This window comes from Ptychodera flava, assembly GCF_041260155.1.
Source record: "Ptychodera flava strain L36383 chromosome 3 unlocalized genomic scaffold, AS_Pfla_20210202 Scaffold_26__1_contigs__length_13983176_pilon, whole genome shotgun sequence".
In the NCBI taxonomy this organism is placed as follows: Eukaryota; Metazoa; Hemichordata; class Enteropneusta; family Ptychoderidae; genus Ptychodera; species Ptychodera flava.
In genome coordinates this window covers 505719-512810 of record NW_027248280.1, presented here as the reverse complement: position 1 = coordinate 512810, position 7092 = coordinate 505719, and the positions used below count along the sequence as shown (strand labels likewise).

The 7092-nt window shown below is 40.8% G+C and overlaps 1 long non-coding RNA gene across 1 annotated transcript in view; it reads left to right on the top strand.

Annotated features, from left to right (window-relative positions):
• The first annotated feature begins 941 nt into the window (after positions 1 to 941).
• LOC139126024 (uncharacterized) overlaps positions 942 to 7092 on the top strand; it is a 118299-nt gene continuing 112148 nt past the window's right edge. The window contains exons 1-2 of the long non-coding RNA XR_011550436.1: positions 942 to 1163; positions 1778 to 2007. This is a non-coding gene — a long non-coding RNA (uncharacterized lncRNA). The remainder of the gene's footprint in view (positions 1164 to 1777; positions 2008 to 7092) is intronic.

The window sequence follows — 7092 nt, the reverse complement described above, 5'->3', positions numbered from 1 at the left end:
TATGTATGTATGTATGTATGTATGTATGTATGTCCGTCTGTCCGTCTGTCTGTATGCATGCATGCATGTAACTATGTATGTATGTATCTATGTCACTTTGTATCTATGTTGTGTATATGTTTTCTGTGCCTTTATTGATGGATAAAGGGTTGTTGATTTATGTGAAGTAAAACAATATAAATGAACGAGTAAATTAACTAAAATTGATTTATCAGACAGACTTAATATATTTTATTAAATACAAATAGCCCAGATACTCAAGACGTGCATTGTGTATCGATTATGTTTTACAAACAAGAAATTGACAACAAAACTGTCATCATCATCACACCATCATCATCGTCATTATCATCACGGTCTTGTAGTAACTGTTAGTGCGTTGATGATGTTCCGTCATGTCCTCCTTGAGGCAATGCACACGCCGTTGCGTCCTGTCACTACACTCAACGTCAACATACGCTATGGATGTAAACCATGTAATTCATCTTGCCGTGTGCGTTACAAATCAACACCGCCGATGGTGCAGATCCCCTCAAACGCCAAGATACTCACTTAGACAAGGGCGTCTTTTCTATACAGTATCGCCGGGCGCGGAGTCGGAGGTCAACGTGTAAATTTTTTCCAGTCATTAATTTCGGTATTTGGAGCCATATGTCTCGCTTGCCCGGATCAAATTGGGGATTTGCGAAATAGCGCGCAGTCCTTGAGTGTGTTTTGTTGCATAGATACGAATAAACACAATGGAATGGAGCTTCCGACAAGCTAATGAGTCCAACGCTTCCGCCATTGATCGCAGCAGAGTACGACATCTGTGCCAAAGAGTTAATTTAACACCTTGGCATTCACTATTTCCCTCGCACCGCATCAAGTATTCGGATGCTCCATCCTCTGTGTCGTCTTCGCTGGAACAATCCAACATCCGGGTGAGTTGAACACGTAGCACGGTCACCATGGCAACGGGATAAATCTAAGGCTGCAGACCAGCTTGGGCGAGGCGGTTGTTCCCCCGTGCGCCGTCCACAGTTGAGGAGCGCCTATCGTCAGAGACTGACTCGAGTTTTCCACTCCGCGCCGAGTTTTTATCATCCTCGCGTGTAGACAGCAGCTCTCGACATCGGAATTGATCCTGCGTCGCTTGTTACGCGCTATCTAGTCATCAGAAGGTAGGTTGCTTTGTTAATATTTCGGCAGCATAAAATTTACAGATCGTCGATTGTGGATATTGTTGATGTGACATTTCTCAGCTGTCGCTGGCTGCGATATTTAATCCATCTAATTGATGTGTTTTATTCGACTAACTGAGAAACGGCACAAGCAGTTTTTTGTTTTTGTTGTTGTTTCGTTTCTTGTCATGGTTGTTGTTGTTGTTTTTTTTTTTTACCGATTAAACTCAATTCATTCTGCATCACAAGTTACAAGCAACTTTAAAACGGCCAGCGTATTGGATTTATGTTGTAAGATTTGACGAGAGAACTTTTCCCGTCACTTACCAACACTCATACTGCGAAGAAGGAAGCGGTAGAGCACTTTCGTTTTATTGGGGATTGACGATAAATTTCTGTGGCACACACTCTTTTCACTTCGGTAATTTGGAAATATCTGCGGCTGTTCACGTGGCCGCACTCAATCTTCATATTGGCTGAGGCAAATAGTAATAGCGTATACGCTTTCAAATTTCCAACGCTAGCTTTACGCAGACCGGTTTAATTGAATGCGAAGCAACCCTGAATGTACGCGTTTTCATATACGATTGACAGAAATCTGTGTTAACTTACAGATCATAATGCCATTCGGACGTGTTACTGGCCAATCTTGAAGGCTCGCGGTGAAAAAAAAGAAGAATAAAGACAGATTTGAACGCATCCAGATTCAGAAAGTGCGTTGGTAGTTAAATTTTACAATAAAGGGAGAGACAGCAGATAAGCCGGACTCGGTCAGGTCCAGCAGGCGAAATATTGCCCCGAGACAAAAAAAGCGCCCGCATAGGGACTGCGAATGCTCATCCAGGTAAGTCAATGACAAAAATATTTCCTGTTTTTCCTAGTATTACTGTTATTAGCAGAGCAAGATGGGTGATGCGACGAGTGAGGCAGAGATAAATAATGTGGTACTGTATTTACGGTCACTCGAAAACTTTGCCAAATTTGTAGCAATCAGTCGAAACCCGATTCCTATCATCGCATTAATAATTACGAACATAAATAACTTATGTCTAGGGCAGTAGTTGAACTCAATAATTAATATATATATATATATATATATATATATATATATATATATATATATATATATATATATATATATTATAATAACTGCCATATATATATATATATATATATATATATATATATATATATATATATATATATATAGTTTATTGTCGTCTTTGCTTTTTATCACTATCTTTACTTATTGATTGATTGAATGAATGATTGATTGATCTACTGATTGCTTACATGATTGATATGATTTTATTAATTGATTACCTATTAAGTTACAATTGGTCCGTTTTTATATTATGTCGTGCTATGTATCTCTCCATTGTCGTTTGATGTTACAGCAAGCCACTGCCAGCAGACATACTGTCAGTCTAGCATACGCACAGCTGTTTCGAATATACAGTTTTAAATTACCCCAAGCCACCCCGGTTCATTTGAGTAACGCGGCCGGCCGCTTGCGTGGGAATCTTTGTTTGTGTTTGTGGAGACAGGATGTTTAAACGATATGTGTAATTTGTGTGAATCGCGAACGCGACTAAACAAACATTTAGTAATTCGATGAGCAAACAGCCACGTGAAAATTAATAAACCACTTCACTGAAAGGCCGCCTTTCGAAATGTTTCTGGAAACATCAGCTCCAATCTGTGCCACGAGCCAAGCTATAATTTCTCATAACTTCCTCATTTCCACCATAATCAAAATCATTCGCAGTTTATTGAAAATTCGCGATGAATCAAAATGACAGAAAAAAATATCTCGATTTGCAATAATTTAGATTCATACTCCGTTTTACTGAGTGTAGGCAGACGACAGCAAAAGTTCAATCACCTAAATTTACTCTCGTTCGTTAACGTTCTGAGCTGTTCTCTCACTTGCGCTTTTAATATATTACTCTCTCTCTCTGTGTCGTGGCCTTGTTTTCTTGCTGAAAGTTGACAACGTGGTACGCCTCTACGACATCTTTGTTTTTCGCAAATTATGCAAATTGCCTATACGGCCGCATGTGAGTCGTCTTTGTCACTTTTTAATGTTACCTATATCGTGTGCGACGATCATGACTACTTCTTCTGCGTAATGAACTATGTCGTCTGTTCGTCATTACCGCTAGTAAAACGCACTGTGTAAAATTTAATGTCCACTTAGCGTCCCTGTACTATTTTAGGAGCTCATTTGGCTTCAGCATTTCCACCATTTGTCAGCATTTTCCGTTTGAAGAGAAACAAATTGAAGTCACGGTGGACACATGTAGAATATGACCTTTCTATACAAATACAACTGCAACATAGTGTATATACATAGCATGGCAGGTTTTGTATGTCAAACCTTGGAGCCGTGTGTATTTTCCAAACCATATTGAAGAATTTGATGAACTGCATTTGGCGTTCGTACAGGCTGAATTCGAACGCAGTTAATTAGTTTCCCATTGAACCGCGAAGATGCACCTCGAACGTTTGCGCAAATTGTTGTGCACCTGTGGCGTCGACGTTCAAGGTTACAGCCATCTGGCACTTTCGGTGGAGTTGCTAGACAACCGTAATCATGTCAGTTGAAAAGTAAAGTGGTAAGGCTGAAGAAGGGAATATGCGACTCAGACTTGCTGCTAGGTTTTGTCCGACCGGATAAGAAGCGAAGTGTTCATTATTAAGCAAATATTTCAAGCTTGTTGACATAGATCAGGATCTCTTCCAAAAAGACGCCTTTCCACCCGGAACTGCAAAACAGCCCAGGCACCTAGCATCGTAATATTAATGTTTAACCTGTGGCGCCATTCGCAGGAAATCTAGCGACAGATTTCCAAATGACGAACTACAGTACCATACGAGTCGAGTGGTTTCTGCGTGGCGTACTGAGGCATACTTAGTCTACTGTTTGCGAGTTCTCAGTAATTACACATACGATAGTACAAGCACGCTTACAATAAATGCATTTTCCGGCTGGTTAATTGAGTATGACAAACTCAAGACACGTCAGACCAAATTTAACATCATCCCTTTTGAAGTTTTTAGTAAATAATGTACTTTGTATTCTACTGTACGTGACGGCTCAGGGTCTGTTTCAAACATCGCCATCGTTTGCTATTTAGCATATGTCAGCAAGGAAAGTTATTATACCGTTCTTGTCGTCTGAGCATATCCATATTGACCGGTGATAATTATAGACTCTTAATCGTGTCCAAAATTCCTGAAATGTGCAAACGTCGATGTAATGTTGCACTTAACAGCCTATTTTTGATCCGCTCACGTCCGAGCATGTTGCTAACTGCCGTATATCAAAGTGCGTGGAACACAAACTTGTCAGAGTAAAGCAGGGGTTTCTCCAATGCAGAGCACAAAGCGCGCGGTCTTTTTATATTCACCCAATAGCCGTAAATCAATGTTAAAAAGGGAAGACTCGTATGTACGTATAGAGGGCAGGAATTTTCCATTTCTTGAAAAACCCAACTGACAGAATTCCTTTTAACGACGGCAAGTAGTTGACACGTGGTGGTCGCCGGTTGAAAAAAACTACTCAATTCCATATATCTGGGTTAGTTTAAATTAACATGCCTTCGGGATTATAAATTGAATAGTGTGTTCATTTATAATGCATGGGTGTGCGTTTCTTTTTCTCCAGGACCTACAAGTTCATTGAACCTAAATTGGGTTCACTATCTAGAATATTAGCGCAGGCCCAAAGAAAAAGTTCGGTTTTCCGCCGTCCATCTGATGTGAAGTAGTGCCTTCATCGGGCAAGAAGCGGCTGTATCAATGCAATGCCATTGCTTGCACAGCGGGCTGCTTTTCCGATGTATCCAAAGCGGCGCAAAATCTATCTGAGATAAAACGCACCTACAAAGTGAACGAACCGAGGCCCGCGATAACAGCAGGGCTAAAGGAACGTATCTCGTTCTGTTGATATGAAAACGTACCTACTATTATCAGAGAAAATGGACGCCATTTTCAATTTTGAAATGTTGGTTATAGCCTCTTTTGACTTCAGGAGACAAAGATATGTTTCTCTAATCTCCGGGGTAATGTAAAGTGCTCATCAGTTTGAGACATATGCCAGGCGTCCTACGTGTGACATCCTTTTTGTCAACGACAAGAGTCAGAGAGTCATAAGGTTTAACTTTGAGACCATTCGTCTCGCTGACGGCCGTCAAACAGCATTAACGGAAGCATTTTACGGTCGTTACATTTGACACATCAAACATGCAACGTTAATTACGAACACTTTACTCTGTCGCGTCAAAGCGGTCATACAGGAATACAGCCCTCCCATGGTCTATATATATACATAAATACCTACAAGCACTTGACATAACTGGTAATGCCTCACGTTTTGCGAGGTTCTATTAACCGGTTATTATGGTTAATGATCAGAAATGATTAAAGGCACCGAGGAGATTAAATATAAATATAATCGGCTCTGCGCAGTCCTCGCTCTTTCCGGCCACTGTTTTCCTCCTTTGGTAATAAATCTGCAGCTGAATTGGATATGTCAATATCAATATTAGCCTAACATTTAACTCGATATGCGTCTGTTCGGTGACGCGGTGACATCAGTGACTTTATTTATCAGATCTCCAACGTCTTTTTCTTAGATTTATCGTAATATCTCAGATTGGTGGTGACCCCATATTACTTGCAGTGCGTCTTGCAACATATAGAACGTATAGAACAATGAGGGAAGGGTACAGACAAACAGACAGACCAATAGACAGACAGTCAGGGACAGCTCTGTAGGGGGTCATGACAAGAGAAGCAATAGCCTGTCATGGCTACTACATGTATTTTAACAGAGGGATCGCAGAATATTTTTGTCTTTGAAAACAGATATTTCCATAAAGCACCCATCAAAAATGAATTTAAAGACAGAAAATCTGGAGTCGGAATGGTTTAACATGTATGAATTACAAATTATCAACACCTCCAGTGCGCTTGAGGTTCGTTGGACAAAGCATTTGCGCAGCGTTGACTCTCTGTACTAGCTCCCCCCACTACTACTTCCACGTCAGATACAGCTTCACGGAGGACAGAGATCGCCGATGGACACTATAATGGTGTCCCTTACTCTCCGTTTCTCTCTTTCAGCAGTGTAAGATTCCATCAACGATATGGTGCCTCCGAGAACGAAGTATCAATCCCTAAGATTGTCTCATCCGTAATCCCACAGAGATCTCTCGTGATCACGCGCTGACGTCCATAGCAATAATTGAGGTCCCAGCGTTGTGGGGGCACTTTACGTTTTGCTAGGGCTGTTTTCAGGTATATTTTCTCGGACATCGTTCAGTGACTCTCGCGTGACAGTAGATGTGTTTGTGTATCTCATGATCTTGAACACTGACTTTTTTGCCTCTGTATCTCCAAGCATCTTGTTCCATTTATCAACAGCGTTATGTCCGATATTTCAAAAATAACGACCAGTTCGGATTAGACGCGGTTTTCTATTTTTTGATCGCCGGGATAAGGTTGTTTACGCAAGGACATCATTGGTAACACAGCACAAGTGTCAATTCAAACAAGCGACGTAACCACATCACGGTGCAACGTCATACGGTGTATCATATGCCTAGTTTGGTTCATGTAATGAATGAAGCAAAGTGTGAACAACGCCGCCCATCGCTGTGTTATCTCTGTTTCTTCCTTCAAGGAAGAAGCACGGTTCTTAAGAACTGAGCTAAATCTATGATGCATGGAAGAAAAAACCGAGTGACTTGAAGTTTTCTTCTTAAGGCCGCCTTGAATAGGAACGGAAATTGTATTTCAGTGTAAGGAAATTTTCAGTGCCGACGGTAACACTCGAAAGATTCACGTCAGAATTTGTTTGTCGTTACACACACTTAACTGTACCGTCCCTTAATTTAATATGTGCCAATGTAGCGAATACAGA